Consider the following 12,242-nt stretch of genomic DNA (forward strand, 5'->3'; position numbering starts at 1 on the left):
TGGCAAGTTGTCCCTAATTCATCCTCACTAACTATAGTTAATTTTATTTTTTTCACTTCTCACCTAAATTATTTATAGTCTTTGTATGATAAAACTATAGTTCAAATTGTCTCTTATTTCATCTCTCATAGAACCTTGCAACAAAATCAATTATTTTTAAGCACAAAATTTTTAAGTATCAATTTGTTTTAATTTCAATAATCATATTGCATCTCATTTGTACATGTTATGCAACTTAATTTTTTTTACAGCAACACAATAGAGTATTCATCTAGTATACTAAACATTTTGTCCCTAGCTAGTTTATTAAAGCCGGGTCAGAATTTGTAACACAGTTCCCAAAAATAAAAAATGAATTTGTAACACTTGTTTTTCGCTTGATGAGCCCGAGTTTATGTGTGGATGCTGCTTGTTTTTTGCTTGAAGACTTGGGCGAATGAGGAAATGTGCAAAGAACAGAAAAAAACCACCTCTTAAACGCGGAAAGCTTAAAGAAAACAGAGTACGCCTTTCATTACTCGAAGCAGAGCCGGCACCAACGGACAGTCACAACGTGCATACAGTGGTATACTCTGGGCTCGCAAGCTATTCGGCGGCAACGGAAAAAATGATTTCTATCAAGTTTACCTATTTGTCATGTGTTAACTTGTTGGTAGTATGAAGTTTGTGGTGGACTATGTGATACTATGTGATGGACTATGTGATATACTATGTAAGGACTATGTGATGGATTGTGATGGACTTGAGGCATTGTTTGATGTGTGGAATATGTGATTGAGTTGTAGACTTGTGGATATTTTTTCGTCAATGTAGTTAGTTGTGCAATAAGTGATTGAGTTGTGGACCTATTTAGTTAAATTATTTCACTTGTTTTATTCTATGCAAAACTGTGAACTGTGATTTGATTGAATTGTGAACTGTGATTTTGTTGTTAGCAGGGAGGAAGAGGGCGGCGCCAGTCATTCTGGCGTCGAGGTCAGGGAGGGCCGCGCCAGCAAACAGCGCGAGGCAGAAGGCCGTGGGTGGGAGGAGGGCGGCACCAGCCACCCTGGCGCCACGGTCTGGGGGGCCGGCGCCAGTCTTCGGCCGGAGGCAGAAGGGCGTGGGGGGAGGGGGGCGGCGCTAGCCACCCTGGCGCCGTGTTATACGGAGCGGCGCCAAGGTGGCTGGCGCCGTGTTATACGGAGCGGCGCCAAGGTGGCTGGTGCCCTCCTCTGCCTAGTCAGCACGGCCACGACACCCAACTGCCACGGTGGCACGGGCGCGGCGCCATGGTGGCTGGCGCTGTCATGTTGGGGGACGGCGCCAGCCCCTCTGGTGTCTCAAAAAGAACCATTTCCGGTTTAAGTTTTTTCAGGGTCCATTTGTAAAATAAGTTTTTAAAAAGGACCAAAATATAAAAATTTCAGTACAGTGGTATCCATCTTCAGTTACCAAGTACCCTGGCCTGGAGTGTGATCGAGCCATACAGCTGTGAACTCTGGTGTACTGTTCCCTCTCTCTAGAAAACATCAGTCAATACTTAAGAGCTGCATAAAGGAGCAGGTGATGTGAGTGAAATCGTTAAAAATCACTGAATAATCAAGGATGTAGCACACTGCATTTACTAAGATTGGAAACCAACCAGGTAGACCGTGCCATATCCATGTCCAGGACTGTATTTTGACCTGATCAATCTCAGTCAGCCACGAAAAAAACAAGATCTTTTAAAGGGCTTTGATTTTACAGACTGTATTCGCTACAGACTGTTCGAACGTCTAGCTATACCAAGAAATTATCTGCAAATTACACAAATAAACTTCACACCTCCATTAGCGAAAATTCATTACTAAGAAAAAGGGATTTATTGATGACGATGCAGGAATTCTATAAGAAATGGGTTACAAGGTCACAGTTTGTGCAGGCATAGAGTCGCTAAATGTTCTTTCTTTCTTGAGTAAATTACATCTTGGGCCACTCTTTTTTGCCAATGTTGCAATTTGGACTAGGGGTGAACAAACTTGTTCACTTTGGACTACCTATCTTTACTGGTTGTTTCAGTTTGGACTGTTTCTTCTACCTCTAGCTCCCCCTATCTCCTCTCTTTCTCTCTCTCCACTCATGAGCAGGAAGAACCACCACTACAAAGTGAGCAGGTTGAGCAGCCACTCGCCAGTGCCGTGCTTGCGCTGGAGCTCCGCCAGCACCAGCTTCAACGTCATGTGCTTGAAATGGCCTCCGCACCCTGGTTGCACTTGACAGAAATAAAGAAGAAAAGGGCAAAAGAAATTCCCCATTGCCATATGGAGGTAAAGCTCGAGCTCAACTACGCGCCGTGAACTTAGATGTGATATTGTTGGAACATGTCCTCTACAAGGAAACCATCATTGTGATGCGCGACAGTGTCCAATTTGTGCAACAGCCACAAGATGGCTCTCACCATGGCTGGGCTTATCTAACATCATCCCCCTATGGCTATGAGGGTCAAACCATAGATAAATTGGGGGCGGTGCAGTACTGTGTTCACCCCGACGGCATCAACCCCTCGAATAGGAGTTGGTCACAGGGCCGCAGTTCGTGATGGGGCCACCGCTCGCTGGATTCGGTGATACGAGAAGAGACATAAAGAGAGGACCTTGGAGGTAGAGAACATTGGAGAAGAGGGAGCTGGTCAGCAGGAGGTACAAGGTAACAAGAACTAGCCTAAAATGAATCAACTGGTAAAGAAGATAGGTGGTTTAAAGTGAAAATGTTTGTTTTTCCCCGGTCCAAGTTGCAACAATGGCAAGAAAAAGTGGTCTAAGACGTAATTTACTCTTCTTTCTTTTAGGCATTTGATTGATAATTAAATATACATGGAAGTCACGATTTATAAATGGAAAATAATTAAAATGTACTAACATATAAGAAAACATGTTTGCGTTTTTGTATAAGAGAATCATCAGTAAATGCAAAGCAGAACAAAAAAGTACTAAAACACGATTACTTCTCTCCATGAAAGAGTTATCCAGGAAATATGAGCAGTACAACAGATAACTTGGTTGTGCACATACCTTTTCTTTTATGTGAGCAAGTTTCTTCTCATTCTCATCTGATTCATACCATCGCCATAATCCAGCACACTCAACAATCCGTAGTTCTTCGAGATTACGGAGTTGCTGTATACTCTCTGGCAACGAACTGATGCATATGCAATTAATGATCTCTAGTTTCTTGAGAGACTTAAGCTCACCAATCCTTTCAGGCAGAGAAGGAATTTCTTGGCAACTTTCCAGTTTTAGTGACTGCAGGGAGGTAAGGTTGCACAATGTCTCATGCAAATCATTCAGCCTTGCGCAGTCCTTGATCACCAACATTTTTAGAGTGGTGAGTTCGCCTAACCATTGTGGTAGTGATGTCATGCTATTGCATCTATACAGAACTAGAGATTGCAGGGAGGTGAGTTGCCTCATGTTCCCTTGCAAATCATTCAGCTCTCCGCGGTACTTTATTCTCAACTTGTTGAAAGAGATGAGTTGTCCTAACCATTCTGGTAATGATGTGATGATACCGCATACTGACAGATGTGGTGATGATTGTAGTGAAGTAAGTTGTCCCATGTTACCTTCCAAGTCCTCCAACTGTTTAAAGCCAAAACTCAGATCCTGTAGACATGTGAGCTCAAGGTCATTGTTGCTTAAGGTGAGTGATTTCAAGGAATTGAGGGCTTGGATGATCTCCGGTGATGTGCAGGTCAGATCGGTGCATTCCTGGATATGTAAATCAATGGGGGCAGGGAGGTTGCAAAGCAATCCCCAATAATGCAAAGGCAGCTTGCAGAACATGACTTTGAGAAGAGTCACTCCAGAAGAGGAGGAAACAGCGGTGTGCCGTCTCTCTACCCATGATGATGATAGTACATTGTCACTGCGTGTTATGTCCCATTTGACAGCTCTAGGTGGGCATGATTTCAGGGTCAATTTGGGGCAATCAGAAATTTCAAAGTACTGAAGCTTAGGAAACATTTGTTCTCCTTGAAAACCCCCGAAATCCAATTCTTCCAAGCAACCCATACCCAATAGGTGAAATTCTGTCAGACAAGGAAATGCATTCGGGCCACCATAGATGCCCCCGTCAATTCTTCTAAGGCCATGCATACATCCAAGAATGATCTTTTCTAAGTTTGGTAACTGACCAAGAGGCGGTAGGCTGTTGCACTTGGGCCAATCCCACAACGTAATTTTGACGAGATTGGGGAGATATTGTCCGATACTTATTACCCAAGCTGGCAACCTGACGCTACTATAACCTTCTGTCATGAACTCTTCTAAAGTGCTTGGTGGCACTAACTCTTCCAACACATTCATGTCCTCCACAAACCTATCAGCTCCTCTAGTCCATGCCAAATTCAGATAATTAATGTTGTCTTTTTCTGTCAGTTTTATACTCTGTGCCTCTTGTATGGACTTCACATTTTCAAGGTTGCTGAGCTCCAAGAAACGACCAGGATTTGCGTGCTCGAGGAGGGGAAGATTGCTGCTAGATTCACCATCACCAGCGTGCACCACAAAGTGAGGCAGCGTGAAGAGAAAGTTGGACTGAGGAAGCTTGGCCTCATTCAAGCTGCAACCCTCCACATTTAGAACCTTCAGACTTTCCATTTTAATAAGACATAATGGAAGCCTTATTAGAATGAGAGAATCAGAGAGGTTCAACGTAACTAGCTTCCTCAGGCTGCCAATGCTTTCAGGTAAACTACGCAGAACTGAATTCTCTGACAAGTCCAGATGCTCCAGATTGGAAAGTGTGCTGATACGGTCAATGAAACTGTCGGTTTGATCTATTGATTGCTTGCCAAAGATATAATCCATGCACCGTGCTAAATTCAGTTCTCTCAGTTTTGTTAGACTACCAATGACTTCTGGCAACCCTGCGAGATGCAACCTGTCTCCACAATATTCTTGTTCATTTGGCATTGACAAATTCAAATATTCCAGGTTGGTTAGGCCACGCAAAGCTTGAGGTATACCTAAAAGTAAACTACAACATGATAAATCCAGATACACCAATGATTTTAGCCTTCCAAAAGATGCCGGTAATTGTTCTATCATATGACAACCTGATAAATTCAAGTACTTGAGTTCCATAAGGTTACCCAAATCTTCAGGTAGCCATTTGGGATTTGACTGCTGTGAAGATAAGTTCAAATACTTAAGTTTGGTGAGAGTGCCCAAAAAGTCCAGATTTGGTAGTGGTAAATATAGATTTGATCTGCATGAAAGGTTCAAATATTCCAGTTTGGTGAGGTTGCCAATATGCTCCACATCAGCTGGTAGATACAAATCAGAGTTGCACGATAGATTCAAATATTGCAATTCCGTGAGGCTTCTCAGGCACTGTGATAAACTTTGGATACAGGAGCAGTTTGAGAAATTGAGATGCACTAGTTCTTCCAGATTGCCAAACGACTCTGGCAGTTGTTGTATTCCTGAACAATCTGATAAATCAAGATACATCAGCCCCTTCATTTCTCCGACTGACTCTGGCAGTAACAAGATTTCGGAAGACCCACGAAGGCTGAGATACATTAAATTTATAAGGTTGGTGATGCTATTAGGGATTGTTTGATGTTGGACCCCAGGGGCATTAAGATACCTCAGCTGTTTGAATTGACCAATAAAATCTGGCAACTTTTCTATAGAGCATTCACTCAAATCCAAAACACGCAAGGACTTGGCAGGTGAAAAAGGAACATCGTTAAGATCAATTGTCCTACAGTTCATAAAGCGCAGAGCCCTTATCTTAGCCAGGTAATCCGACGATGTCTCCAATGGTTGGGTACAATTACCGAGCAGTGCATAACGGTAGCTGATTCCGGCAGTGCTGACTTGTTCGCTAGTTACTAGAATTTCGTCGAGCATAACCAATCTTGCTAAATCATGCACTAGGTCGTGCATGGTGAATGGTGTAACATCGTCATGATGCCATCCAGCAATCTGCAGCAAAAACAGTTAGCAGCATGAGAATTATTTTAATGGCCTATAAATCCATTCTACAGACCTCAACTATTGTAAGCAACCAAGAAAGCGAACAAAAACACAGTGAACTGTTGTTAAGAAAATTCGAATGATACCACAAAGATTTGAACCGAATCAAGAAATAGCACAAACCTTTTGAAGTAGTGTTAATTAATACTACTTCTTGATTCCAAACTTGCCACATATCTATACTCCTACCACAAAACTCAGTCTTTTTGTTGTAAAAAATTCCTTTGGTGAATTATTATTTTTTTCTCTAAATAAATTCCAGAAATACTCTTTATCTTGTCCCAGTCCTCTTCTGTCCCATCTGTGTAACTACCATGGAGCAGGAGGCGGACGGACAGGCTTTGCATGCCGTCGGGAGTCTCGGGACCCCGGCGTCGACAATTAGACGTAGACGGCAACCTCCTCTACGGTGACCCTTCCTGCAGCTAGCAGCAGGTCCCGGGCACAGTGCGCCTTCTACGGTTGTGCCGGCAGCGGAGGCTGGGGGACGCGTGGCACGGAGGAAGACAAGCAGGCTCCATGCGTGGTGTTATAAAACTGGTCCGATATAAGTCTCGGAAACCAAACGTGGAAGAAACGTCATAGGAGATTCAAACACGATGATGGCACTGACATATGATATTTTTTAACGAAATTCAACCCAAGCCTACATCCCAAGGCTCTGATTATGGGCGCTCCTCCTTAACCAACATAGCACCTAACCGCTACGAGTGCATGTCTTCAACGTCATCATCTCCCTGCATGTCTACGCTATATTGTAGTCGCTATATGCAGTTACACAGGTCCGTCCTTCTATTTAAGAGAGACCGGTACCCTAGGATAGAGTCCGACTCTTACTCTATTTCTATATCTAGTACAACTTCAAATCCTAAACTACAACCGACTACGTATGCATATTCAACACAAACTCTAACAAACTACACCTTAACAAATATGCTATGCCAATCTGAATTGGCACCTTGCACGAACCTTCGTGTAGCAGGACTCCGATGGAGAGAGCAAATCTCTAGAAACATCGTCCTCATGAAGTACTGCACCGGGAGGTGACGAATAAGATTTTTGAGAAGCGCTCTACGCGATTGCTCACTATTTGTCCACCATGGTTCCTCTTCCTCTTCTTTTGAGCACTACGCGTAGTTATCAATATCTGATACTGCAAGTCGTATGAGTGGTGTATGTATGCTGTGCCACTTTCAGAACAGAGGCAAAACCGTCGGTATGTTTCGATCATGTTAGGCATGTGAATGCGGAAGCTAAACTTTTTGGATATTTTTGAATATTTTCGGATATTTCCAAAAATCTCAGATTTACAAGCAAACTAGCAAGACAAGCAAAAAGAGATAGCGGCACAATTAGGGAAAGGATTGCACAAAGAGAAACTAAACTACTAGAGACATCAAATAGCAATGCTAGATAAATGAGAGAGAGAGGTATCACTGGGATTCTGGTAAGATCAATATGTTCCCTAAGTTCAAATCCTTGAGGGGGTTCTACTTTTCGTTGATGAGCTCACAATGAGACGAGTCTTTTCCAACCCTATCCTTATCAGGCTGTAGAAGTGCACTCCTCCTTCCACTAAGTGTATCTCTGTCCTTTTAGACGTGAGATCAGACCTTCACAAACTCCCTCGGCACACCACAAACAAATCAGTGTCTCGATGTTGACTCCCAGCTGTCTAGGTGTCCTCAACCACCAGGAGTAACAAATGCAACAATTATTTCTTGGAGATAAATCGAGTGCTCAATAATTTTTCACAAAGTCAACACCAAGCATTCAAACAAACTCAAACCAACCACTCTCACAGACACATAGATCAATGGAGAGAAAGAAGTGAGAAAGCAAGCTCAAAAGTGAATCTCAAGCAAAGCAAGCCAAGGACATAATTTATGCAATGGAGCCAACAACCTTGACTTGGGGGTGGAAGGGGCTATTTATAGTCACAACATCATATCTACCCATTGAAGGCAAAGATTCCATTTTTTAGAAATTTTCGAAGTGTTTCCAAAAATATCCGACAATCACCAGAGAGCAAAAACAACTTTCAGGACTTTCTACATTACTTTCAGAATTTTCTGAAAAATTCTAGCACGAACAAAGCACAAACTGGGCAAATAGCATTTCCAAAAATTCTGAAAATATTTTTAAAAAAAATCCAAAAATACTACTACCGAAATCTACAAAGTCAACACAGTTTGAAAATTTGTTACAGTACCTTCGGAGTTTGCTACGATACTTTCGGAATTTTTTGAACTGTGGAATTCCAACACGAGCACAGTAGAAAACTGAGCAAAATTGCATTTCGGAAAATTCTCAAAAACACTAGTACCAAAATCTGCAAACTCAACATAGATCGGAAATTTCCAAAACACTTTCGAAAACTTCTGGAAAAAGGCTAAGGCATTTTCTTCAACTCCAAACTTCAACTTCCTCGTTTTCCGTTGGTACGCTTTTCAAACTGTTAAATGATGTTTTTTTTTTACAAATACTTTCTATAAAGATCATTATTTAAAAAATTCAAATAAATCCATTTTTCAAGTTTATAATTATTAATACTTAATTAATTATGTGTTAATGAGCTTCTTGTTTTACGTGTGCTAAAAATCTCTCTTGAAACGAGGAGATCGAACGTAGCCTAATACTGATTTTCCAATATCAAAAGCAGTTCGGAAATTTCTGAAATGACCAGCACCGTTTTCGAAGGCAAAAGACACTTTGAAAACTTTTGAACTCAATTTTAGAGAATGCCGAAAAACTCCATTAAACAAAATCAAGAGAGAGAATCACTTCAACAAAGATTTTGAGCACCAAACTCATCCCTAAACATCAAGGCAACATCTCATTTAATAGTACAGCTTTCCTACCAACTCTTGAGCGAATAGAAAAGTTATACAGGTATGAATAACTTTACGCCATCTTCTCTGTTTTCATTGATCAATGCTAATATAGATTTTGGCTTGATGTTTATCAACGAATCACATCCTCTTGATCTGCAACATTTTATCTTGTGTTTCTTCTTCACCAAGGATTGATACTTAGCAACTTGTGGCATCCTATGGCCTCGATCGGTTTATCAATATTCAGCCAAGCACTTGCTCCTTCACCACTACATCGGGTCCTTTGGCGCCAAGCCTCCGCTTGCCCTTCTCCCATGCATGGTCCATCGCGTAGCCAACTCTTACCAACTCTTCACCGCATCTTCACATCTTCTGTCACTTGTAGCCTTCGATCGCAATGAAACCTCGTTGTATTGCATATTCTACTTCATCATCTTTGTCGGTTCTTCATCGTATTAATCCCTTGCTTATACACTCAATAAGCGTATTAGTCCCTTAATCATTTTTCATTAATTAACCAAAACCCGCTAGGGGTATAGATGCTCTTTCAACTGTCATGTATAGCTTTCTTGTATATGTCTTGATCGCATGAGATGGTTATGGTAGCCAATATGTTTAATATCATGATTTATTTATAAATTAAATTTACATGTGCTTACATATCCAACAAATTTTTGCTATTAAAGATACGTTAGGTACTACTTAACAGTACTAATACCAATTTTTACAACCCTCGCGAAGATATCAGGAAACAAATTCAAGCTAACAAAGTAACCTAAAGTCAAAAAAAATTTGTGGTACCTCCAGATATTCCTCAAGAACTTTATAATCATGCTGTAAATTAATATTTATAAATAATTAATGGAACTGCCCGTTAGAATGAGTCGAGGTAACTTACCAATGACGACTCTGGACACCATTGAAGAAAGGACATCCCCAGAAGTTTGGCAACATATGTTTCAGCAAGTTGTCTAGGGGTGAATACCCTAGATGGCTCGATAAAACCAAGAGAAATCCATTGGTGAATTAAATCATCCTTAACTATGTTTTGTCCCTTTGGAAATATTGCACAATAGCCAAAACACATTTTCAAGCATGGTCTCATTCTGACATAACTTAGCTTCAAGGATGAAAGCACATGATGTGGTGAAGATGTATCATCTGATGAAGATTCATTCCAAATATTGCTGTTCCTCACTGATTCCCATTCGTCGGCCCTTCTTGAATGTAACATGTACCCAAGGGATTGAGCTGCTAATGCCACACCTCCACACTTCTTTGCAATCTCCTTTCCTATATGTTCTAGCCAGTCTCTATCATTTCTATCTTCAAAGGCAGTTTTTTGTTTAATTATTCTCCAGCACATCTCATCTGTCAAGGGCTTTAGAAAGTGTGGTTCAATGGTAGAAAATCTCATAGCAATACTTTCATCACGTGTGGTAACTATGATAATCACCTTGGCTCCCTTGCCAACTTGAAGCTTAAGCTTCAAATTATCTAATTGAAAACCATCATTCTCCCAAAGGTCATCCAAAACAATGATAATGTTCATATTAGGAGGTGCCATCTCCAAATCAGTCATATTGGGTGCCCTTTTTGAGAGTTGTGATATTATAGATCTCTCAATTTTGTCCAAATCAAACACCTGAGAGACATAGACCTAGGCCGGAGAGTACTCTTTGAATTGTTTATCATTGAATACTAATTGTGCTAAGGTTGTCTTGCCAATCCCTCCCATGCCATATATCGCAAGGATAATGAAATCTTGTGTCAAGATCCTTTCAGATAAACAAGCTAATATTTTTCGCTTCTCTTGAATCCTTCCAACGATGGCTGTTTCTTCCACCTTCGGTGATGTTTTCCTAACACTAGAAACTTCTTCTTGTATGTTGGCGGTATTCTCTGATGCAAAAGAGAAGTCCTTGTGTTGTTTGGTGATTTTCTTTAGTTCCACTCTCATCCTCTTCATCTCTTTGGCCATTTTTATCTTAGCACCAAGATTGGAAAACACTTTACTCTGCATATTTTTTGTTGTAATTGTCAGCACATTGAAAAATAGCAAAAAAAAATTCATCAACTGAAACGTGTAGACCATGGAGATAATTTTTTTAAGGAAAAACTCTATATGTCCCCTAAACTTTGGGTAGAAATCCGTCTAGCCTCCTGAATTTCAAAACTAGATATACAACCCCTAACTTTTTAATACCATTCATAATATACCCTAAGGTTATTTTGGATAGTGATTTTGTATATTTGGAAGCTTACATCAGCCGTTTTGGATGACTAATATAGCAGGTTTACATATGTCAATTATTGGTCATTAAATTATCCTCTATAGTGATGTCATATTAGTATTATATTGATATCCATTTGTAAATGAGAGAAAAAATATAGGAAAAACAAAAGATTTAGGTGGAGATTTTAACATGTATGTCCAATGTATATGTCACGTAACCAAACTCATCCAACATATATGTAAATTAGGTAAGAACCACTTTACAAAACCATATTAGGATGTTGTATAAACGGTATTGAATAGTTTGGGAGGTTGAATGTCTGGTTTAAAAGTTCAAGGTGTGAGATGGACTTTCAATCAAAGTTTAGGGTATATAGACTTTTTCCTTTTTTTTTTAATCCCTGGAGGAGTGTCTCATCGGAAGAAAATTTGTATTATAACCAAACTTAAATCAACTCTTTACACGTTTCACGATACAGTGAAGAAGATCAATTAAGACCTATATGCAATACAAGCAAGACATATATATACCTTATTAGGCGTCGTGTTGGCTTCAAACCCATCTATCATGTCAGAGATGTCGTACATGGCATTCTTGAGTCGACTTAGCCATAGTTGCACCGATTTCTTCATGTCCATGAGATCATCCTTGAAGTCCCACTGCAGCTTGATCTGACCACTAATGGCGGAACCGACCTGCTCACCCACCGTCTTGAGGACGGCAGAGGTAAGCATGCCCCCGACTACCGCCATGGCCGCTCTACTTCCTCTCGTCTCTCCCTCTCTCGGACTTTTCTTGTGCAGATCGAATGCCCTCCTTCTACTCTGCAAGGTTTTGTTTGCACTTTGCAGCAGCAAGCTAGAGATGGAGTTGGACTGGCCAGTTTGCTACTTGAGTACTTGAGCAGTTGAGCGTGCTCACAATATTCACAACTTTTGGGAAGGCTGGTAGTAGTGGGAGCCCACTCACCGAGGTGGCCACGATATATTTATGTCACATCAGGATAGTTTATTTGCACCGTAATGATTAACAATAGCACAGTCATGTGGCCCTGCGCCGAAAGCCGAAAATCATGGCCCTTTGAAGCGTATTATCGCATTGAGAGTCAAGGTCGTATTTGGTTTGCTTATGTTTTCAGAGACCAGACCAGGATCCTTCCTATGCTG

The 12,242-nt window shown here is 40.9% G+C and overlaps 1 pseudogene; it reads right to left on the reverse strand.

Moving 5' to 3' along the window:
* Window positions 1–191: 191 nt before the first annotated feature.
* Window positions 192–12,015, reverse strand: LOC127755136 (putative disease resistance protein RGA1; annotated as a pseudogene).
* Between the last annotated feature and the right edge of the window lie 227 nt (window positions 12,016–12,242).

The sequence above is a fragment of the Oryza glaberrima genome, chromosome 11 (assembly GCF_000147395.1).
Source record: "Oryza glaberrima chromosome 11, OglaRS2, whole genome shotgun sequence".
NCBI lineage: Eukaryota > Viridiplantae > Streptophyta > Magnoliopsida > Poales > Poaceae > Oryza > Oryza glaberrima.